The sequence below is a fragment of the Hyla sarda genome, unplaced genomic scaffold (genome assembly GCF_029499605.1).
Source record: "Hyla sarda isolate aHylSar1 unplaced genomic scaffold, aHylSar1.hap1 scaffold_1330, whole genome shotgun sequence".
NCBI lineage: Eukaryota > Metazoa > Chordata > Amphibia > Anura > Hylidae > Hyla > Hyla sarda.
In genome coordinates this window covers 63,738-88,128 of record NW_026607956.1, presented here as the reverse complement: position 1 = coordinate 88,128, position 24,391 = coordinate 63,738, and the positions used below count along the sequence as shown (strand labels likewise).

The 24,391-nt window shown below is 45.8% G+C and overlaps 9 non-coding genes across 9 annotated transcripts; all 9 read right to left on the bottom strand.

Annotated features, from left to right (window-relative positions):
* Positions 1-5,065: 5,065 nt before the first annotated feature.
* On the bottom strand, positions 5,066-5,256 carry LOC130305744 (U2 spliceosomal RNA). Its single transcript, XR_008855189.1, has one exon. It is a non-coding gene; the product is annotated as a U2 spliceosomal RNA (small nuclear RNA).
* Positions 5,257-7,337: 2,081 nt separating this feature from the next.
* On the bottom strand, positions 7,338-7,528 carry LOC130305743 (U2 spliceosomal RNA). The gene has a single exon (XR_008855188.1). It is a non-coding gene; the product is annotated as a U2 spliceosomal RNA (small nuclear RNA).
* Positions 7,529-9,619: 2,091 nt separating this feature from the next.
* Positions 9,620-9,810, bottom strand: LOC130305742 (U2 spliceosomal RNA). The gene has a single exon (XR_008855187.1). It is a non-coding gene; the product is annotated as a U2 spliceosomal RNA (small nuclear RNA).
* A 2,080-nt stretch (positions 9,811-11,890) lies between these two features.
* LOC130305741 (U2 spliceosomal RNA) lies at positions 11,891-12,081 on the bottom strand. Its single transcript, XR_008855186.1, has one exon. It is a non-coding gene; the product is annotated as a U2 spliceosomal RNA (small nuclear RNA).
* A 2,089-nt stretch (positions 12,082-14,170) lies between these two features.
* LOC130305740 (U2 spliceosomal RNA) lies at positions 14,171-14,361 on the bottom strand. Its single transcript, XR_008855185.1, has one exon. It is a non-coding gene; the product is annotated as a U2 spliceosomal RNA (small nuclear RNA).
* Positions 14,362-16,456: 2,095 nt separating this feature from the next.
* On the bottom strand, positions 16,457-16,646 carry LOC130305752 (U2 spliceosomal RNA). The gene has a single exon (XR_008855196.1). It is a non-coding gene; the product is annotated as a U2 spliceosomal RNA (small nuclear RNA).
* A 2,085-nt stretch (positions 16,647-18,731) lies between these two features.
* LOC130305739 (U2 spliceosomal RNA) lies at positions 18,732-18,922 on the bottom strand. Its single transcript, XR_008855184.1, has one exon. It is a non-coding gene; the product is annotated as a U2 spliceosomal RNA (small nuclear RNA).
* A 2,093-nt stretch (positions 18,923-21,015) lies between these two features.
* On the bottom strand, positions 21,016-21,206 carry LOC130305738 (U2 spliceosomal RNA). Its single transcript, XR_008855183.1, has one exon. It is a non-coding gene; the product is annotated as a U2 spliceosomal RNA (small nuclear RNA).
* Positions 21,207-23,292: 2,086 nt separating this feature from the next.
* LOC130305736 (U2 spliceosomal RNA) lies at positions 23,293-23,483 on the bottom strand. Its single transcript, XR_008855181.1, has one exon. It is a non-coding gene; the product is annotated as a U2 spliceosomal RNA (small nuclear RNA).
* Positions 23,484-24,391: the final 908 nt, after the last annotated feature.

Sequence of the window (24,391 nt, the reverse complement as noted above, 5' to 3'; positions counted from 1 at the left end):
AATCAACATTCAATAACGTAATCGGTCTCCAATTCCTCACATCCTTTCTATCCCCTTTTTTAAAGATCAATACCACCACTCCACTCTTCATACTTTCCTCCAATCTACCATTCTTGCACACAAAATCATAAATCTCCACCAAATCCACTTTAACCGTCTCCCACATTCTAGCATAAAATTCCACCGGCAACCCATCCTCACCTGGTGTCTTATTTCTAGCCATACTTTTAATCACCAACTCCAATTCTTTCACTCCCACACCTTTCACCAGGCTATCTGCCTCCCTGTCATGCACTCTGCTCTCAATCTTCCCAATCACCTCAGACTGCAGACCCATATCACACTCCTTCTCAGCATATAAATCCTTATAAAAATCCTCAACCACACTCAACACTCTTTTACCTTTAACCATCACACCATTCTTATCATACACCTCTATCAACTCCTCTCTTTTACCAGACACCCTTTTAAAGAAAAACCTTGAGCATCTCTCACCCTTCTCCAACTTATTCAACTTAGCCTGATACACAATCTCTCTTCCTCTCTCCAACATCCACTTCTCTACTTCCTTCTTAATCTCTTCAATCTCACTCTCCACACAACCACCACTCTTCCTCCATTTTTTCAAAAAGATCAATCTCTTCTGCAGCCACTCATACCTTCTTCTCTTTCCCGCAGCTCTCTTATACCCCTCTCTTTTAAAGAAAACATGCGTTCTCTCCTTCACCCAACTCCACCACTGCAATACATCCACAAAATCAGCTTTCCTCCTCTTCCAAACCTCATACTTCTTCACATACCTCTCATACACCCCTCCCTCCTCCATCAAACTAACATTCAATTTCCATAAACCCCGCCCACTCAAACATTCCACATTAAACCCCAAATCACATCTTACACACTCATGATCTGAATACAATACCTTCATTTGCATATACTTCCTACCCACCACTCCTTTTGACACAAAACACATATCCAATCTTGAAGCACACTTTCCCCTATCTGAAAAATAAGTCGGACACACATCAACATTACACAACTTAGCCACATCTTGCAACCTCAAATCATTCACCACATTCCTCAACATCCTACCAGATACATCGATCTTACTCCCTTCAATCTCACAATTGAAATCCCCCACACATACCATAGGCTCTCTCCCCGGCAAAAACAACTTTAACTTCTCAAACAACTCCACCCTCTCATTCTTCTTAACAGACGCATACACATTAAATATTCGAACCTTAACTCCACCCACCTCCACCTTAACCATCAAACACCTTCCCTCTTCAATCACTGTATGGCTCTCTACCTTGAACCTCTTATCCTTAAATAACACACCAACCCCATCATTCCTATTTACAGAAGACATAGACCACACAGAATCCCCATATCCCCACTCCCCCTTCCCTACCTCTTCCACCAACCCACACTCTTGTACACAAATAACATCAGCCCCCATACCTGCCAACTCCTGCAAAATTGCAGCCCTCCTAACCCTACTCCTAAACACCCTAACATTAGATGAAATTATTTTAAAAGACATACTACTATCCCCATATGAAAAAAAACAAAGGAAAAAAACACAACAAAACAATCACCTATATACAAAAGAAAACACCAATCAATGCGATGTTCTACGGGTTAAGGTACCAAGCGGTACTTGTCCATGACCTTCCTGATCCACCTCGGATCTAAATAATGGTTCGAAAGGGTTTCTCGAACTAAACGAAGTCTCCTCACTCCTCTCAGCCCATTCTTTCTTTCTCGCTTTTTTTGGATACCTGTGACACAAATCATCCGCCACTTTCTTCCCTCTATGCCTTCCTGAAGACACAGCACTCTCTGAATCGGTAGTAAAATCTTCAATCACAGGCTCATTCTCCATCTCTTCCTCCAACTCCTTCTGCACCACAGCCACAGTCTTGCTCTCCATAAGCTTAAGTCCAGGTTTTCCCGCCAAAACGGGTTTTCCCTCCAAAATGGGATTTCCCTCCAAAATTGGAGACCCCTCCAAAACTGGAGTCCCCTCCAAAACTGGAGTCCCCTCCATCACAGCACTTGTCTCCATTTTATCTCTCTCTTCCAGGTATCTCTTTCCCTCCTCCTGCTTCCTTTCTACCTCTTTCTGTCTTTCGATCTTCTCCTCCTCCCTCCTTTTTCTCTCTTCCGGGCACTCTCTCATCACATGTCCAGCCTCTCCACATACATGGCATTTTTTTGGCTCAGGACACGCATTGGCCTCATGTCCCTCTTTCTGGCAATTCCTGCACACTCTCACAGCCGCACAATTCTCCTTCACATGCCCAAACATATGGCACTTTCTGCAGAACATGGGCTGCCCAGGGTAGGTAAGATAACCTCTCTGCCCCGCAATAGAAAAACTCGCCGGGGGATGCTGCACTCCGTAAATTCCACTGGCATCTTGCTTCAACTTCACCAAAAACTTATACTCCGCATTAAACACTCCCAATATGCTCTTCTGTGCAATCCCTCCTCTGACAGTCTCACAGTACTGCTTCAAAAAATTTTCCACCAACTTCACATCCATAAACGGGTTGTATACACGGACTAAAAGGGGTTTCTCCTCCAACTCAAACAAAGGCTCAAATGACACATTCTTCATAATGGTATTTTCCACATTCTCACGCAGGCTCTGGTAAAAGGACAGGCACCCATTAATAGTGTAGAAACTCACATCATATATACCTTGCCGCTTACTTTCCTGTAAGCAAAAGACATCCTTCATCGGTATCCCGGCCATGTCCTCCACCAAACGACGCCCCACAAACGTGATCTTATTCTTCTCCACATCAGAAACCTCCACCTTCACCCGAATAGTGTTCTTAACGAATCCAGCTGCCATCTTCTCTGTCGGTCTGAGACCACAGTATCGCCTCCTGAAAAAACCCTCTGCAAGCAGAGAAACACGCACCCCTGACCCAGACCAAGTTTACACTTGATCTGAGCCAAAAGGCCGAGAAGCGATAACCGTGAAAGGGGCGGGCCCAACAAGGTCCCCTTCATGGGCACTATCACTGCTTGCTGTCAGGGAGGCTGCCAGACAATTTTCCATGCACACTCTGGGCTGGGGGGCAGTCAACCACCAGTACACACAGCAGAACCTAAACCCATACCATTATTGCTAAGCAGCAAGACAGGGGCCCATTGCACTCCCACGGGGCCTTTTTAAATGCAATCCATAACCCGGATTTGCCAGGAACCCTTCTTACTCCTCCTACTTGCATGTGACACTGGGCTTAGGATCTGCATAGGAAACACACACACAAGCACACACCTACCTTTGTTGCCTGCAGATGCCTCCTTGGCTGTCCCCAAACGGTATCAAACCAACACCCACGGGAAGCTGTAAGCATAGAGGACATGCCTGCACCCCATTGGACTTACCTGTGTGGGTTAAATCCGGGTTATTTGACAACCTATGGCGGTGATGGTTCTGCTCAGGCAGAGCAGTGCTGATGCTCCTCATAAAGCTGTCGCTGCTGTGAAGGTTCTAGGTGACATCACAAATCCCTATGGTTACATACACAACAAAGCTGGGTTGTTGTTGTTTACACTCTGCAAGGCCTGTGGAAGTGAGTGACATCATAGCACTGTAGTTCTGAGGGTTCTAGATGGATGCAACAATCTCCTGTTGCTTCTATGAAGGCCATAATAGACGACATCACCAAACAGCTCCATAGTCACATACACAGCAAAGGAGAGATGTTGTTTACACCTAGTGATGTCAGTGGTATTGAGTGACATCACAGCACAGTGCTAAGGCTCCTGGGCCTGGACACAGCAGCGGCTGCAATATCTCAACGGAGAATACGTTTATATATATGTGTGCGCGTATATATATATATATATATATATATATATATATATATATATATATTTCTCCGCCGAAATCACTTTTAAACCCATTTCCACCTTTTTTTCCCTTCTCTTCCTCTTACTTTTTTTTCACGTTTTTTTACGTTTTTCTCCTTTTCGCCTCTTTTCTGGGCGTATTATTCTTCTTTTTCTTCTTTTTTTTCGTCTAATGCATACCCCATCAGTGCAGCAATGCTTATTCAATACCGCCAGCAGATGGAGACACTGGGGGATAATTTTCTAAGGATTTATACTGATTTTTCCTGTCTGAATTTGTCGCACAGAAAGTTGCAGGCCAAATATGTGTGACATTTCTGCGACTTTAGCTTCTAGAGCATTTTTACAACATTATACATAGGTGCTGAATACATAAAAAGCGACTGTTCAGCGACAGACAAGTCGCATCGGCTGAAAGTAGGCCAGAATGTCAGTCCATGTTGGAGCAGGTTTAGATACAGTCTAAAGTATAGATCTCAAAGTCTGTGCACAGAATTTAGCAAGGGCCTCGCACCTTCTGATGCATCAGGTAGGTGCACAATAGCATAGCCTAACCCTCTGTACTTTGGTCTATATTGATGCGGGACATAGACAGCCAGCTGATGACCAATCCATTAGTGCAATGGATGGCTGGAAGCATTTGTCTTTGCCTTTGCAATACCACAGAAGCAATGCATGGTCAATGTACAGCAATGACACACCTGTGTGAACAGCCAGGAGACCCCCCCCCCCCATGTTATGTTACATAGTTACATAGTTAGTACGGTCGAAAAAAGACATAGTCCATCAAGTTCAACCAGGGAATTAAGGGGTAGGGGTGTGGCGCGATATTGGGGAAGGGATGAGATTTTATATTTCTTCATAAGCATTAATCTTATTTTGTCAATTAGGAACATTCAGCACCCACCCGCTATCAAGGCAGCTGCCTATCATGTCATGCCCTACCTGCACAGGTGTGCTGGCTACTCAAATGATCCAATTAAGGAGGCCATTTAGTCAGCAGCAGCAGAAGTCCTGTGCCTGGACGCTCCAACAGCGGCCAGACACAAGCAGAAGCAGCAGAAGCAGCAGCAGCAGCACCACCTTTTGTTTTTTGGCTGCAGCAGCAAGGCCCACAGGGCTGGCTAGCTGGCTAGCCAGCAAGCAGGTAGCAATGAAAGTAGGAATCTTTCTTTTTAACCCTGTAAGGGGGTGGTGCACTGTACCCGAAGATACTGCCATATCGGGTCAATGCATAGGGCGACGGAAGCAAGCTTCGAAATCGGCCCCCGTTCTCAAAAATCCATTTAATATATGGTCCCCAGATAGGGGACGTATCAGATATTAAACTGATAAGAACAGATACTACACTTGATCTTAGCCAAAAGGCCGAGAAGCGATAACCGTGAAAGGGGCGGGCCCAACAAGGTCCCCTTCATGGGCACTATCACTGCTTGCTGTCAGGGAGGCTGCCAGACAATTTTCCATGCACACTCTGGGCTGGGGGGCAGTCAACCACCAGTACACACAGCAGAACCTAAACCCATACCATTATTGCTAAGCAGCAAGACAGGGGCCCATTGCACTCCCACGGGGCCTTTTTAAATGCAATCCATAACCCGGATTTGCCAGGAACCCTTCTTACTCCTCCTACTTGCATGTGACACTGGGCTTAGGATCTGCATAGGAAACACACACACAAGCACACACCTACCTTTGTTGCCTGCAGATGCCTCCTTGGCTGTCCCCAAACGGTATCAAACCAACACCCACGGGAAGCTGTAAGCATAGAGGACATGCCTGCACCCCATTGGACTTACCTGTGTGGGTTAAATCCGGGTTATTTGACAACCTATGGCGGTGATGGTTCTGCTCAGGCAGAGCAGTGCTGATGCTCCTCATAAAGCTGTCGCTGCTGTGAAGGTTCTAGGTGACATCACAAATCCCTATGGTTACATACACAACAAAGCTGGGTTGTTGTTGTTTACACTCTGCAAGGCCTGTGGAAGTCAGTGACATCATAGCACTGTAGTTCTGAGGGTTCTAGATGGATGCAACAATCTCCTGTTGCTTCTATGAAGGCCATAATAGACGACATCACCAAACAGCTCCATAGTCACATACACAGCAAAGGAGAGATGTTGTTTACACCTAGTGATGTCAGTGGTATTGAGTGACATCACAGCACAGTGCTAAGGCTCCTGGGCCTGGACACAGCAGCGGCTGCAATATCTCAACGGAGAATACGTTTATATATATGTGTGTGTGTGCGCGTATATATATATATATATATATATATATATATATATATATTTCTCCGCCGAAATCACTTTTAAACCCATTTCCACCTTTTTTTCCCTTCTCTTCCTCTTACTTTTTTTTCACGTTTTTTTACGTTTTTCTCCTTTTCGCCTCTTTTCTGGGCGTATTATTCTTCTTTTTCTTCTTTTTTTTCGTCTAATGCATACCCCATCAGTGCAGCAATGCTTATTCAATACCGCCAGCAGATGGAGACACTGGGGGATAATTTTCTAAGGATTTATACTGATTTTTCCTGTCTGAATTTGTCGCACAGAAAGTTGCAGGCCAAATATGTGTGACATTTCTGCGACTTTAGCTTCTAGAGCATTTTTACAACATTATACATAGGTGCTGAATACATAAAAAGCGACTGTTCAGCGACAGACAAGTCGCATCGGCTGAAAGTAGGCCAGAATGTCAGTCCATGTTGGAGCAGGTTTAGATACAGTCTAAAGTATAGATCTCAAAGTCTGTGCACAGAATTTAGCAAGGGCCTCGCACCTTCTGATGCATCAGGTAGGTGCACAATAGCATAGCCTAACCCTCTGTACTTTGGTCTATATTGATGCGGGACATAGACAGCCAGCTGATGACCAATCCATTAGTGCAATGGATGGCTGGAAGCATTTGTCTTTGCCTTTGCAATACCACAGAAGCAATGCATGGTCAATGTACAGCAATGACACACCTGTGTGAACAGCCAGGAGACCCCCCCCCCCCCCCCATGTTATGTTACATAGTTACATAGTTAGTACGGTCGAAAAAAGACATATGTCCATCAAGTTCAACCAGGGAATTAAGGGGTAGGGGTGTGGCGCGATATTGGGGAAGGGATGAGATTTTATATTTCTTCATAAGCATTAATCTTATTTTGTCAATTAGGAACATTCAGCACCCACCCGCTATCAAGGCAGCTGCCTATCATGTCATGCCCTACCTGCACAGGTGTGCTGGCTACTCAAATGATCCAATTAAGGAGGCCATTTAGTCAGCAGCAGCAGAAGTCCTGTGCCTGGACGCTCCAACAGCGGCCAGACACAAGCAGAAGCAGCAGAAGCAGCAGCAGCAGCACCACCTTTTGTTTTTTGGCTGCAGCAGCAAGGCCCACAGGGCTGGCTAGCTGGCTAGCCAGCAAGCAGGTAGCAATGAAAGTAGGAATCTTTCTTTTTAACCCTGTAAGGGGGTGGTGCACTGTACCCGAAGATACTGCCATATCGGGTCAATGCATAGGGCGACGGAAGCAAGCTTCGAAATCGGCCCCCGTTCTCAAAAATCCATTTAATATATGGTCCCCAGATAGGGGACGTATCAGATATTAAACTGATAAGAACAGATACTACACTTGATCTTAGCCAAAAGGCCGAGAAGCGATAACCGTGAAAGGGGCGGGCCCAACAAGGTCCCCTTCATGGGCACTATCACTGCTTGCTGTCAGGGAGGCTGCCAGACAATTTTCCATGCACACTCTGGGCTGGGGGGCAGTCAACCACCAGTACACACAGCAGAACCTAAACCCATACCATTATTGCTAAGCAGCAAGACAGGGGCCCATTGCACTCCCACGGGGCCTTTTTAAATGCAATCCATAACCCGGATTTGCCAGGAACCCTTCTTACTCCTCCTACTTGCATGTGACACTGGGCTTAGGATCTGCATAGGAAACACACACACAAGCACACACCTACCTTTGTTGCCTGCAGATGCCTCCTTGGCTGTCCCCAAACGGTATCAAACCAACACCCACGGGAAGCTGTAAGCATAGAGGACATGCCTGCACCCCATTGGACTTACCTGTGTGGGTTAAATCCGGGTTATTTGACAACCTCTGGCGGTGATGGTTCTGCTCAGGCAGAGCAGTGCTGATGCTCCTCATAAAGCTGTCGCTGCTGTGAAGGTTCTAGGTGACATCACAAATCCCTATGGTTACATACACAACAAAGCTGGGTTGTTGTTGTTTACACTCTGCAAGGCCTGTGGAAGTCAGTGACATCATAGCACTGTAGTTCTGAGGGTTCTAGATGGATGCAACAATCTCCTGTTGCTTCTATGAAGGCCATAATAGACGACATCACCAAACAGCTCCATAGTCACATACACAGCAAAGGAGAGATGTTGTTTACACCTAGTGATGTCAGTGGTATTGAGTGACATCACAGCACAGTGCTAAGGCTCCTGGGCCTGGACACAGCAGCGGCTGCAATATCTCAACGGAGAATACGTTTATATATATGTGTGTGTGTGCGCGTATATATATATATATATATATATATATATATATATATATATATATTTCTCCGCCGAAATCACTTTTAAACCCATTTCCACCTTTTTTTCCCTTCTCTTCCTCTTACTTTTTTTTCACGTTTTTTTACGTTTTTCTCCTTTTCGCCTCTTTTCTGGGCGTATTATTCTTCTTTTTCTTCTTTTTTTTCGTCTAATGCATACCCCATCAGTGCAGCAATGCTTATTCAATACCGCCAGCAGATGGAGACACTGGGGGATAATTTTCTAAGGATTTATACTGATTTTTCCTGTCTGAATTTGTCGCACAGAAAGTTGCAGGCCAAATATGTGTGACATTTCTGCGACTTTAGCTTCTAGAGCATTTTTACAACATTATACATAGGTGCTGAATACATAAAAAGCGACTGTTCAGCGACAGACAAGTCGCATCGGCTGAAAGTAGGCCAGAATGTCAGTCCATGTTGGAGCAGGTTTAGATACAGTCTAAAGTATAGATCTCAAAGTCTGTGCACAGAATTTAGCAAGGGCCTCGCACCTTCTGATGCATCAGGTAGGTGCACAATAGCATAGCCTAACCCTCTGTACTTTGGTCTATATTGATGCGGGACATAGACAGCCAGCTGATGACCAATCCATTAGTGCAATGGATGGCTGGAAGCATTTGTCTTTGCCTTTGCAATACCACAGAAGCAATGCATGGTCAATGTACAGCAATGACACACCTGTGTGAACAGCCAGGAGACCCCCCCCCCCCCCCCCCCCATGTTATGTTACATAGTTACATAGTTAGTACGGTCGAAAAAAGACATATGTCCATCAAGTTCAACCAGGGAATTAAGGGGTAGGGGTGTGGCGCGATATTGGGGAAGGGATGAGATTTTATATTTCTTCATAAGCATTAATCTTATTTTGTCAATTAGGAACATTCAGCACCCACCCGCTATCAAGGCAGCTGCCTATCATGTCATGCCCTACCTGCACAGGTGTGCTGGCTACTCAAATGATCCAATTAAGGAGGCCATTTAGTCTGCAGCAGCAGAAGTCCTGTGCCTGGACGCTCCAACAGCGGCCAGACACAAGCAGAAGCAGCAGAAGCAGCAGCAGCAGCACCACCTTTTGTTTTTTGGCTGCAGCAGCAAGGCCCACAGGGCTGGCTAGCTGGCTAGCCAGCAAGCAGGTAGCAATGAAAGTAGGAATCTTTCTTTTTAACCCTGTAAGGGGGTGGTGCACTGTACCCGAAGATACTGCCATATCGGGTCAATGCATAGGGCGACGGAAGCAAGCTTCGAAATCGGCCCCCGTTCTCAAAAATCCATTTAATATATGGTCCCCAGATAGGGGACGTATCAGATATTAAACTGATAAGAACAGATACTACACTTGATCTTAGCCAAAAGGCCGAGAAGCGATAACCGTGAAAGGGGCGGGCCCAACAAGGTCCCCTTCATGGGCACTATCACTGCTTGCTGTCAGGGAGGCTGCCAGACAATTTTCCATGCACACTCTGGGCTGGGGGGCAGTCAACCACCAGTACACACAGCAGAACCTAAACCCATACCATTATTGCTAAGCAGCAAGACAGGGGCCCATTGCACTCCCACGGGGCCTTTTTAAATGCAATCCATAACCCGGATTTGCCAGGAACCCTTCTTACTCCTCCTACTTGCATGTGACACTGGGCTTAGGATCTGCATAGGAAACACACACACAAGCACACACCTACCTTTGTTGCCTGCAGATGCCTCCTTGGCTGTCCCCAAACGGTATCAAACCAACACCCACGGGAAGCTGTAAGCATAGAGGATATGCCTGCACCCCATTGGACTTACCTGTGTGGGTTAAATCCGGGTTATTTGACAACCTATGGCGGTGATGGTTCTGCTCAGGCAGAGCAGTGCTGATGCTCCTCATAAAGCTGTCGCTGCTGTGAAGGTTCTAGGTGACATCACAAATCCCTATGGTTACATACACAACAAAGCTGGGTTGTTGTTGTTTACACTCTGCAAGGCCTGTGGAAGTGAGTGACATCATAGCACTGTAGTTCTGAGGGTTCTAGATGGATGCAACAATCTCCTGTTGCTTCTATGAAGGCCATAATAGACGACATCACCAAACAGCTCCATAGTCACATACACAGCAAAGGAGAGATGTTGTTTACACCTAGTGATGTCAGTGGTATTGAGTGACATCACAGCACAGTGCTAAGGCTCCTGGGCCTGGACACAGCAGCGGCTGCAATATCTCAACGGAGAATACGTTTATATATATGTGTGTGTGTGCGCGTATATATATATATATATATATATATATATATATATATATATATTTCTCCGCCGAAATCACTTTTAAACCCATTTCCACCTTTTTTTCCCTTCTCTTCCTCTTACTTTTTTTTCACGTTTTTTTACGTTTTTCTCCTTTTCGCCTCTTTTCTGGGCGTATTATTCTTCTTTTTCTTCTTTTTTTTCGTCTAATGCATACCCCATCAGTGCAGCAATGCTTATTCAATACCGCCAGCAGATGGAGACACTGGGGGATAATTTTCTAAGGATTTATACTGATTTTTCCTGTCTGAATTTGTCGCACAGAAAGTTGCAGGCCAAATATGTGTGACATTTCTGCGACTTTAGCTTCTAGAGCATTTTTACAACATTATACATAGGTGCTGAATACATAAAAAGCGACTGTTCAGCGACAGACAAGTCGCATCGGCTGAAAGTAGGCCAGAATGTCAGTCCATGTTGGAGCAGGTTTAGATACAGTCTAAAGTATAGATCTCAAAGTCTGTGCACAGAATTTAGCAAGGGCCTCGCACCTTCTGATGCATCAGGTAGGTGCACAATAGCATAGCCTAACCCTCTGTACTTTGGTCTATATTGATGCGGGACATAGACAGCCAGCTGATGACCAATCCATTAGTGCAATGGATGGCTGGAAGCATTTGTCTTTGCCTTTGCAATACCACAGAAGCAATGCATGGTCAATGTACAGCAATGACACACCTGTGTGAACAGCCAGGAGACCCCCCCCCCCATGTTATGTTACATAGTTACATAGTTAGTACGGTCGAAAAAAGACATATGTCCATCAAGTTCAACCAGGGAATTAAGGGGTAGGGGTGTGGCGCGATATTGGGGAAGGGATGAGATTTTATATTTCTTCATAAGCATTAATCTTATTTTGTCAATTAGGAACATTCAGCACCAACCCGCTATCAAGGCAGCTGCCTATCATGTCATGCCCTACCTGCACAGGTGTGCTGGCTACTCAAATGATCCAATTAAGGAGGCCATTTAGTCAGCAGCAGCAGAAGTCCTGTGCCTGGACGCTCCAACAGCGGCCAGACACAAGCAGAAGCAGCAGAAGCAGCAGCAGCAGCACCACCTTTTGTTTTTTAGCTGCAGCAGCAAGGCCCACAGGGCTGGCTAGCTGGCTAGCCAGCAAGCAGGTAGCAATGAAAGTAGGAATCTTTCTTTTTAACCCTGTAAGGGGGTGGTGCACTGTACCCGAAGATACTGCCATATCGGGTCAATGCATAGGGCGACGGAAGCAAGCTTCGAAATCGGCCCCCGTTCTCAAAAATCCATTTAATATATGGTCCCCAGATAGGGGACGTATCAGATATTAAACTGATAAGAACAGATACTACACTTGATCTTAGCCAAAAGGCCGAGAAGCGATAACCGTGAAAGGGGCGGGCCCAACAAGGTCCCCTTCATGGGCACTATCACTGCTTGCTGTCAGGGAGGCTGCCAGACAATTTTCCATGCACACTCTGGGCTGGGGGGCAGTCAACCACCAGTACACACAGCAGAACCTAAACCCATACCATTATTGCTAAGCAGCAAGACAGGGGCCCATTGCACTCCCACGGGGCCTTTTTAAATGCAATCCATAACCCGGATTTGCCAGGAACCCTTCTTACTCCTCCTACTTGCATGTGACACTGGGCTTAGGATCTGCATAGGAAACACACACACAAGCACACACCTACCTTTGTTGCCTGCAGATGCCTCCTTGGCTGTCCCCAAACGGTATCAAACCAACACCCACGGGAAGCTGTAAGCATAGAGGACATGCCTGCACCCCATTGGACTTACCTGTGTGGGTTAAATCCGGGTTATTTGACAACCTATGGCGGTGATGGTTCTGCTCAGGCAGAGCAGTGCTGATGCTCCTCATAAAGCTGTCGCTGCTGTGAAGGTTCTAGGTGACATCACAAATCCCTATGGTTACATACACAACAAAGCTGGGTTGTTGTTGTTTACACTCTGCAAGGCCTGTGGAAGTCAGTGACATCATAGCACTGTAGTTCTGAGGGTTCTAGATGGATGCAACAATCTCCTGTTGCTTCTATGAAGGCCATAATAGACGACATCACCAAACAGCTCCATAGTCACATACACAGCAAAGGAGAGATGTTGTTTACACCTAGTGATGTCAGTGGTATTGAGTGACATCACAGCACAGTGCTAAGGCTCCTGGGCCTGGACACAGCAGCGGCTGCAATATCTCAACGGAGAATACGTTTATATATATGTGTGTGTGTGCGCGTATATATATATATATATATATATATATATATATATATATATATATTTCTCCGCCGAAATCACTTTTAAACCCATTTCCACCTTTTTTTCCCTTCTCTTCCTCTTACTTTTTTTTTCACGTTTTTTTACGTTTTTCTCCTTTTCGCCTCTTTTCTGGGCGTATTATTCTTCTTTTTCTTCTTTTTTTTCGTCTAATGCATACCCCATCAGTGCAGCAATGCTTATTCAATACCGCCAGCAGATGGAGACACTGGGGGATAATTTTCTAAGGATTTATACTGATTTTTCCTGTCTGAATTTGTCGCACAGAAAGTTGCAGGCCAAATATGTGTGACATTTCTGCGACTTTAGCTTCTAGAGCATTTTTACAACATTATACATAGGTGCTGAATACATAAAAAGCGACTGTTCAGCGACAGACAAGTCGCATCGGCTGAAAGTAGGCCAGAATGTCAGTCCATGTTGGAGCAGGTTTAGATACAGTCTAAAGCATAGATCTCAAAGTCTGTGCACAGAATTTAGCAAGGGCCTCGCACCTTCTGATGCATCAGGTAGGTGCACAATAGCATAGCCTAACCCTCTGTACTTTGGTCTATATTGATGCGGGACATAGACAGCCAGCTGATGACCAATCCATTAGTGCAATGGATGGCTGGAAGCATTTGTCTTTGCCTTTGCAATACCACAGAAGCAATGCATGGTCAATGTACAGCAATGACACACCTGTGTGAACAGCCAGGAGACCCCCCCCCCCCCCCCCATGTTATGTTACATAGTTACATAGTTAGTACGGTCGAAAAAAGACATATGTCCATCAAGTTCAACCAGGGAATTAAGGGGTAGGGGTGTGGCGCGATATTGGGGAAGGGATGAGATTTTATATTTCTTCATAAGCATTAATCTTATTTTGTCAATTAGGAACATTCAGCACCCACCCGCTATCAAGGCAGCTGCCTATCATGTCATGCCCTACCTGCACAGGTGTGCTGGCTACTCAAATGATCCAATTAAGGAGGCCATTTAGTCAGCAGCAGCAGAAGTCCTGTGCCTGGACGCTCCAACAGCGGCCAGACACAAGCAGAAGCAGCAGAAGCAGCAGCAGCAGCACCACCTTTTGTTTTTTAGCTGCAGCAGCAAGGCCCACAGGGCTGGCTAGCTGGCTAGCCAGCAAGCAGGTAGCAATGAAAGTAGGAATCTTTCTTTTTAACCCTGTAAGGGGGTGGTGCACTGTACCCGAAGATACTGCCATATCGGGTCAATGCATAGGGCGACGGAAGCAAGCTTCGAAATCGGCCCCCGTTCTCAAAAATCCATTTAATATATGGTCCCCAGATAGGGGACGTATCAGATATTAAACTGATAAGAACAGATACTACACTTGATCTTAGCCAAAAGGCCGAGAAGCGATAACCGTGAAAGGGGCGGGCCCAACAAGGTCCCCTTCATGGGCACTATCACTGCTTGCTGTCAGGGAGGCTGCCAGACAATTTTCCATGCACACTCTGGGCTGGGGGGCAGTCAACCACCAGTACACACAGCAGAACCTAAACCCATACCATTATTGCTAAGCAGCAAGACAGGGGCCCATTGCACTCCCACGGGGCCTTTTTAAATGCAATCCATAACCCGGATTTGCCAGGAACCCTTCTTACTCTTCCTACTTGCATGTGACACTGGGCTTAGGATCTGCATAGGAAACACACACACAAGCACACACCTACCTTTGTTGCCTGCAGATGCCTCCTTGGCTGTCCCCAAACGGTATCAAACCAACACCCACGGGAAGCTGTAAGCATAGAGGACATGCCTGCACCCCATTGGACTTACCTGTGTGGGTTAAATCCGGGTTATTTGACAACCTATGGCGGTGATGGTTCTGCTCAGGCAGAGCAGTGCTGATGCTCCTCATAAAGCTGTCGCTGCTGTGAAGGTTCTAGGTGACATCACAAATCCCTATGGTTACATACACAACAAAGCTGGGTTGTTGTTGTTTACACTCTGCAAGGCCTGTGGAAGTCAGTGACATCATAGCACTGTAGTTCTGAGGGTTCTAGATGGATGCAACAATCTCCTGTTGCTTCTATGAAGGCCATAATAGACGACATCACCAAACAGCTCCATAGTCACATACACAGCAAAGGAGAGATGTTGTTTACACCTAGTGATGTCAGTGGTATTGAGTGACATCACAGCACAGTGCTAAGGCTCCTGGGCCTGGACACAGCAGCGGCTGCAATATCTCAACGGAGAATACGTTTATATATATGTGTGTGTGTGCGCGTATATATATATATATATATATATATATATATATATATATATATATATATATATTTCTCCGCCGAAATCACTTTTAAACCCATTTCCACCTTTTTTTCCCTTCTCTTCCTCTTACTTTTTTTTCACGTTTTTTTACGTTTTTCTCCTTTTCGCCTCTTTTCTGGGCGTATTATTCTTCTTTTTCTTCTTTTTTTTCGTCTAATGCATACCCCATCAGTGCAGCAATGCTTATTCAATACCGCCAGCAGATGGAGACACTGGGGGATAATTTTCTAAGGATTTATACTGATTTTTCCTGTCTGAATTTGTCGCACAGAAAGTTGCAGGCCAAATATGTGTGACATTTCTGCGACTTTAGCTTCTAGAGCATTTTTACAACATTATACATAGGTGCTGAATACATAAAAAGCGACTGTTCAGCGACAGACAAGTCGCATCGGCTGAAAGTAGGCCAGAATGTCAGTCCATGTTGGAGCAGGTTTAGATACAGTCTAAAGTATAGATCTCAAAGTCTGTGCACAGAATTTAGCAAGGGCCTCGCACCTTCTGATGCATCAGGTAGGTGCACAATAGCATAGCCTAACCCTCTGTACTTTGGTCTATATTGATGCGGGACATAGACAGCCAGCTGATGACCAATCCATTAGTGCAATGGATGGCTGGAAGCATTTGTCTTTGCCTTTGCAATACCACAGAAGCAATGCATGGTCAATGTACAGCAATGACACACCTGTGTGAACAGCCAGGAGACCCCCCCCCCCCCCCCATGTTATGTTACATAGTTACATAGTTAGTACGGTCGAAAAAAGACATATGTCCATCAAGTTCAACCAGGGAATTAAGGGGTAGGGGTGTGGCGCGATATTGGGGAAGGGATGAGATTTTATATTTCTTCATAAGCATTAATCTTATTTTGTCAATTAGGAACATTCAGCACCCACCCGCTATCAAGGCAGCTGCCTATCATGTCATGCCCTACCTGCACAGGTGTGCTGGCTACTCAAATGATCCAATTAAGGAGGCCATTTAGTCAGCAGCAGCAGAAGTCCTGTGCCTGGACGCTCCAACAGCGGCCAGACACAAGCAGAAGCAGCAGAAGCAGCAGCAGCAGCACCACCTTTTGTTTTTTGGCTGCAGCAGCAAGGCCCACAGGGCTGGCTAGCTGGCTAGCCAGCAAGCAGGTAGCAATGAAAGTAGGAATCTTTCTTTTTAACCCTGTAAGGGGGTGGTGCACTGACCCGAAGATACTGCCATATCGGGTCAATGCATAGGGCGACGGAAGCAAGCTTCGAAATCGGCCCCCGTTCTCAAAAATCCATTTAATATATGGTCCCCAGATAGGGGACGTATCAGATATTAAACTGATAAGAACAGATACTACACTTGATCTTAGCCAAAAGGCCGAGAAGCGATAACCGTGAAAGGGGCGGGCCCAACAAGGTCCCCTTCATGGGCACTATCACTGCTTGCTGTCAGGGAGGCTGCCAGACAATTTTCCATGCACACTCTGGGCTGGGGGGCAGTCAACCACCAGTAAACACAGCAGAACCTAAACCCATACCATTATTGCTAAGCAGCAAGACAGGGGCCCATTGCACTCCCACGGGGCCTTTTTAAATGCAATCCATAACCCGGATTTGCCAGGAACCCTTCTTACTCCTCCTACTTGCATGTGACACTGGGCTTAGGATCTGCATAGGAAACACACACACAAGCACACACCTACCTTTGTTGCCTGCAGATGCCTCCTTGGCTGTCCCCAAACGGTATCAAACCAACACCCACGGGAAGCTGTAAGCATAGAGGACATGCCTGCACCCCATTGGACTTACCTGTGTGGGTTAAATCCGGGTTATTTGACAACCTATGGCGGTGATGGTTCTGCTCAGGCAGAGCAGTGCTGATGCTCCTCATAAAGCTGTCGCTGCTGTGAAGGTTCTAGGTGACATCACAAATCCCTATGGTTACATACACAACAAAGCTGGGTTGTTGTTGTTTACACTCTGCAAGGCCTGTGGAAGTCAGTGACATCATAGCACTGTAGTTCTGAGGGTTCTAGATGGATGCAACAATCTCCTGTTGCTTCTATGAAGGCCATAATAGACGACATCACCAAACAGCTCCATAGTCACATACACAGCAAAGGAGAGATGTTGTTTACACCTAGTGATGTCAGTGGTATTGAGTGACATCACAGCACAGTGCTAAGGCTCCTGGGCCTGGACACAGCAGCGGCTGCAATATCTCAACGGAGAATACGTTTATATATATGTGTGTGTGTGCGCGTATATATATATATATATATATATATATATATATATATATATATATATATTTCTCCGCCGAAATCACTTTTAAACCCATTTCCACCTTTTTTTCCCTTCTCTTCCTCTTACTTTTTTTTCACGTTTTTTTACGTTTTTCTCCTTTTCGCCTCTTTTCTGGGCGTATTATTCTTCTTTTTCTTCTTTTTTTTCGTCTAATGCATACCCCATCAGTGCAGCAATGCTTATTCAATACCGCCAGCAGATGGAGACACTGGGGGATAATTTTCTAAGGATTTATACTGATTTTTCCTGTCTGAATTTGTCGCACAGAAAGTTGCAGGCCAAATATGTGTGACATTTCTGCGACTTTAGCTTCTAGAGCATTTTTACAACATTATACATAGGTGCTGAATACATAAAAAGCGACTGTTCAGCGACAGACAAGTCGCATCGGCTGAAAGTAGGCCAGAATGTCAGTCCATGTTGGAGCAGGTTTAGATACAGTCTAAAGTATAGATCTCAAAGTCTGTGCACAGAATTTAGCAAGGGCCTCGCACCTTCTGATGCATCAGGTAGGTGCACAATAGCATAGCCTAACCCTCTGTACTTTGGTCTATATTGATGCGGGACATAGACAGCCAGCTGATGACCAATCCATTAGTGCAATGGATGGCTGGAAGCATTTGTCTTTGCCTTTGCAATACCACAGAAGCAATGCATGGTCAATGTACAGCAATGACACACCTGTGTGAACAGCCAGGAGACCCCCCCCCCATGTTATGTTACATAGTTACATAGTTAGTACGGTCGAAAAAAGACATATGTCCATCAAGTTCAACCAGGGAATTAAGGGGTAGGGGTGTGGCGCGATATTGGGGAAGGGATGAGATTTTATATTTCTTCATAAGCATTAATCTTATTTTGTCAATTAGGAACATTCAGCACCCACCCGCTATCAAGGCAGCTGCCTATCATGTCATGCCCTACCTGCACAGGTGTGCTGGCTACTCAAATGATCCAATTAAGGAGGCCATTTAGTCAGCAGCAGCAGAAGTCCTGTGCCTGGACGCTCCAACAGCGGCCAGACACAAGCAGAAGCAGCAGAAGCAGCAGCAGCAGCACCACCTTTTGTTTTTTGGCTGCAGCAGCAAGGCCCACAGGGCTGGCTAGCTGGCTAGCCAGCAAGCAGGTAGCAATGAAAGTAGGAATCTTTCTTTTTAACCCTGTAAGGGGGTGGTGCACTGTACCCGAAGATACTGCCATATCGGGTCAATGCATAGGGCGACGGAAGCAAGCTTCGAAATCGGCCCCCGTTCTCAAAAATCCATTTAATATATGGTCCCCAGATAGGGGACGTATCAGATATTAAACTGATAAGAACAGATACTACACTTGATCTTAGCCAAAAGGCCGAGAAGCGATAACCGTGAAAGGGGCGGGCCCAACAAGGTCCCCTTCATGGGCACTATCACTGCTTGCTGTCAGGGAGGCTGCCAGACAATTTTCCATGCACACTCTGGGCTGGGGGGCAGTCAACCACCAGTACACACAGCAGAACCTAAACCCATACCATTATTGCTAAGCAGCAAGACAGGGGCCCATTGCACTCCCACGGGGCCTTTTTAAATGCAATCCATAACCCGGATTTGCCAGGAACCCTTCTTACTCCTCCTACTTGCATGTGACACTGGGCTTAGGATCTGCATAGGAAACACACACACAAGCACACACCTACCTTTGTTGCCTGCAGATGCCTCCTTGGCTGTCCCCAAACGGTATCAAACCAACACCCACGGGAAGCTGTAAGCATAGAGGACATGCCTGCACCCCATTGGACTTACCTGTGTGGGTTAAATCCGGGTTATTTGACAACCTATGGCGGTGATGGTTCTGCTCAGGCAGAGCAGTGCTGATGCTCCTCATAAAGCTGTCGCTGCTGTGAAGGTTCTAGGTGACATCACAAATCCCTATGGTTACATACACAACAAAGCTGGGTTGTTGTTGTTTACACTCTGCAAGGCCTGTGGAAGTCAGTGACATCATAGCACTGTAGTTCTGAGGGTTCTAGATGGATGCAACAATCTCCTGTTGCTTCTATGAAGGCCATAATAGACGACATCACCAAACAGCTCCATAGTCACATACACAGCAAAGGAGAGATGTTGTTTACACCTAGTGATGTCAGTGGTATTGAGTGACATCACAGCACAGTGCTAAGGCTCCTGGGCCTGGACACAGCAGCGGCTGCAATATCTCAACGGAGAATACGTTTATATATATGTGTGTGTGTGCGCGTATATATATATATATATATATATATATATATATATATATATATATATATTTCTCCGCCGAAATCACTTTTAAACCCATTTCCACCTTTTTTTCCCTTCTCTTCCTCTTACTTTTTTTTCACGTTTTTTTACGTTTTTCTCCTTTTCGCCTCTTTTCTGGGCGTATTATTCTTCTTTTTCTTCTTTTTTTTCGTCTAATGCATACCCCATCAGTGCAGCAATGCTTATTCAATACCGCCAGCAGATGGAGACACTGGGGGATAATTTTCTAAGGATTTATACTGATTTTTCCTGTCTGAATTTGTCGCACAGAAAGTTGCAGGCCAAATATGTGTGACATTTCTGCGACTTTAGCTTCTAGAGCATTTTTACAACATTATACATAGGTGCTGAATACATAAAAAGCGACTGTTCAGCGACAGACAAGTCGCATCGGCTGAAAGTAGGCCAGAATGTCAGTCCATGTTGGAGCAGGTTTAGATACAGTCTAAAGTATAGATCTCAAAGTCTGTGCACAGAATTTAGCAAGGGCCTCGCACCTTCTGATGCATCAGGTAGGTGCACAATAGCATAGCCTAACCCTCTGTACTTTGGTCTATATTGATGCGGGACATAGACAGCCAGCTGATGACCAATCCATTAGTGCAATGGATGGCTGGAAGCATTTGTCTTTGCCTTTGCAATACCACAGAAGCAATGCATGGTCAATGTACAGCAATGACACACCTGTGTGAACAGCCAGGAGACCCCCCCCCCCCCCCCCCATGTTATGTTACATAGTTACATAGTTAGTACGGTCGAAAAAAGACATATGTCCATCAAGTTCAACCAGGGAATTAAGGGGTAGGGGTGTGGCGCGATATTGGGGAAGGGATGAGATTTTATATTTCTTCATAAGCATTAATCTTATTTTGTCAATTACGAACATTCAGCACCCACCCGCTATCAAGGCAGCTGCCTATCATGTCATGCCCTACCTGCACAGGTGTGCTGGCTACTCAAATGATCCAATTAAGGAGGCCAATTAGTCAGCAGCAGCAGAAGTCCTGTGCCTGGACGCTCCAACAGCGGCCAGACACAAGCAGAAGCAGCAGAAGCAGCAGCAGCAGCACCACCTTTTGTTTTTTGGCTGCAGCAGCAAGGCCCACAGGGCTGGCTAGCTGGCTAGCCAGCAAGCAGGTAGCAATGAAAGTAGGAATCTTTCTTTTTAACCCTGTAAGGGGGTGGTGCACTGTACCCGAAGATACTGCCATATCGGGTCAATGCATAGGGCGACGGAAGCAAGCTTCGAAATCGGCCCCCGTTCTCAAAAATCCATTTAATATATGGTCCCCAGATAGGGGACGTATCAGATATTAAACTGATAAGAACAGATACTACACTTGATCTTAGCCAAAAGGCCGAGAAGCGATAACCGTGAAAGGGGCGGGCCCAACAAGGTGCCCTTCATGGGCACTATCACTGCTTGCTGTCAGGGAGGCTGCCAGACAATTTTCCATGCACACTCTGGGCTGGGGGGCAGTCAACCACCAGTACACACAGCAGAACCTAAACCCATACCATTATTGCTAAGCAGCAAGACAGGGGCCCATTGCACTCCCACGGGGCCTTTTTAAATGCAATCCATAACCCGGATTTGCCAGGAACCCTTCTTACTCCTCCTACTTGCATGTGACACTGGGCTTAGGATCTGCATAGGAAACACACACACAAGCACACACCTACCTTTGTTGCCTGCAGATGCCTCCTTGGCTGTCCCCAAACGGTATCAAACCAACACCCACGGGAAGCTGTAAGCATAGAGGACATGCCTGCACCCCATTGGACTTACCTGTGTGGGTTAAATCCGGGTTATTTGACAACCTATGGCGGTGATGGTTCTGCTCAGGCAGAGCAGTGCTGATGCTCCTCATAAAGCTGTCGCTGCTGTGAAGGTTCTAGGTGACATCACAAATCCCTATGGTTACATACACAACAAAGCTGGGTTGTTGTTGTTTACACTCTGCAAGGCCTGTGGAAGTCAGTGACATCATAGCACTGTAGTTCTGAGGGTTCTAGATGGATGCAACAATCTCCTGTTGCTTCTATGAAGGCCATAATAGACGACATCACCAAACAGCTCCATAGTCACATACACAGCAAAGGAGAGATGTTGTTTACACCTAGTGATGTCAGTGGTATTGAGTGACATCACAGCACAGTGCTAAGGCTCCTGGGCCTGGACACAGCAGCGGCTGCAATATCTCAACGGAGAATACGTTTATATATATGTGTGTGTGTGCGCGTATATATATATATATATATATATATATATATATATATATATATATTCTCCGCCGAAATCACTTTTAAACCCATTTCCACCTTTTTTTCCCTTCTCTTCCTCTTACTTTTTTTTCACGTTTTTTTTACGTTTTTCTCCTTTTCGCCTCTTTTCTGGGCGTATTATTCTTCTTTTTCTTCTTTTTTTTCGTCTAATGCATACCCCATCAGTGCAGCAATGCTTATTCAATACCGCCAGCAGATGGAGACACTGGGGGATAATTTTCTAAGGATTTATACTGATTTTTCCTGTCTGAATTTGTCGCACAGAAAGTTGCAGGCCAAATATGTGTGACATTTCTGCGACTTTAGCTTCTAGAGCATTTTTACAACATTATACATAGGTGCTGAATACATAAAAAGCGACTGTTCAGCGACAGACAAGTCGCATCGGCTGAAAGTAGGCCAGAATGTCAGTCCATGTTGGAGCAGGTTTAGATACAGTCTAAAGTATAGATCTCAAAGTCTGTGCACAGAATTTAGCAAGGGCCTCGCACCTTCTGATGCATCAGGTAGGTGCACAATAGCATAGCCTAACCCTCTGTACTTTGGTCTATATTGATGCGGGACATAGACAGCCAGCTGATGACCAATCCATTAGTGCAATGGATGGCTGGAAGCATTTGTCTTTGCCTTTGCAATACCACAGAAGCAATGCATGGTCAATGTACAGCAATGACACACCTGTGTGAACAGCCAGGAGACCCCCCCCCCCCCCCATGTTATGTTACATAGTTACATAGTTAGTACGGTCGAAAAAAGACATATGTCCATCAAGTTCAACCAGGGAATTAAGGGGTAGGGGTGTGGCGCGATATTGGGGAAGGGATGAGATTTTATATTTCTTCATAAGCATTAATCTTATTTTGTCAATTAGGAACATTCAGCACCCACCCGCTATCAAGGCAGCTGCCTATCATGTCATGCCCTACCTGCACAGGTGTGCTGGCTACTCAAATGATCCAATTAAGGAGGCCATTTAGTCAGCAGCAGCAGAAGTCCTGTGCCTGGACGCTCCAACAGCGGCCAGACACAAGCAGAAGCAGCAGAAGCAGCAGCAGCAGCACCACCTTTTGTTTTTTGGCTGCAGCAGCAAGGCCCACAGGGCTGGCTAGCTGGCTAGCCAGCAAGCAGGTAGCAATGAAAGTAGGAATCTTTCTTTTTAACCCTGTAAGGGGGTGGTGCACTGTACCCGAAGATACTGCCATATCGGGTCAATGCATAGGGCGACGGAAGCAAGCTTCGAAATCGGCCCCCGTTCTCAAAAATCCATTTAATATATGGTCCCCAGATAGGGGACGTATCAGATATTAAACTGATAAGAACAGATACTACACTTGATCTTAGCCAAAAGGCCGAGAAGCGATAACCGTGAAAGGGGCGGGCCCAACAAGGTCCCCTTCATGGGCACTATCACTGCTTGCTGTCAGGGAGGCTGCCAGACAATTTTCCATGCACACTCTGGGCTGGGGGGCAGTCAACCACCAGTACACACAGCAGAACCTAAACCCATACCATTATTGCTAAGCAGCAAGACAGGGGCCCATTGCACTCCCACGGGGCCTTTTTAAATGCAATCCATAACCCGGATTTGCCAGGAACCCTTCTTACTCCTCCTACTTGCATGTGACACTGGGCTTAGGATCTGCATAGGAAACACACACACAAGCACACACCTACCTTTGTTGCCTGCAGATGCCTCCTTGGCTGTCCCCAAACGGTATCAAACCAACACCCACGGGAAGCTGTAAGCATAGAGGACATGCCTGCACCCCATTGGACTTACCTGTGTGGGTTAAATCCGGGTTATTTGACAACCTATGGCGGTGATGGTTCTGCTCAGGCAGAGCAGTGCTGATGCTCCTCATAAAGCTGTCGCTGCTGTGAAGGTTCTAGGTGACATCACAAATCCCTATGGTTACATACACAACAAAGCTGGGTTGTTGTTGTTTACACTCTGCAAGGCCTGTGGAAGTCAGTGACATCATAGCACTGTAGTTCTGAGGGTTCTAGATGGATGCAACAATCTCCTGTTGCTTCTATGAAGGCCATAATAGACGACATCACCAAACAGCTCCATAGTCACATACACAGCAAAGGAGAGATGTTGTTTACACCTAGTGATGTCAGTGGTATTGAGTGACATCACAGCACAGTGCTAAGGCTCCTGGGCCTGGACACAGCAGCGGCTGCAATATCTCAACGGAGAATACGTTTATATATATGTGTGTGTGTGCGCGTATATATATATATATATATATATATATATATATAT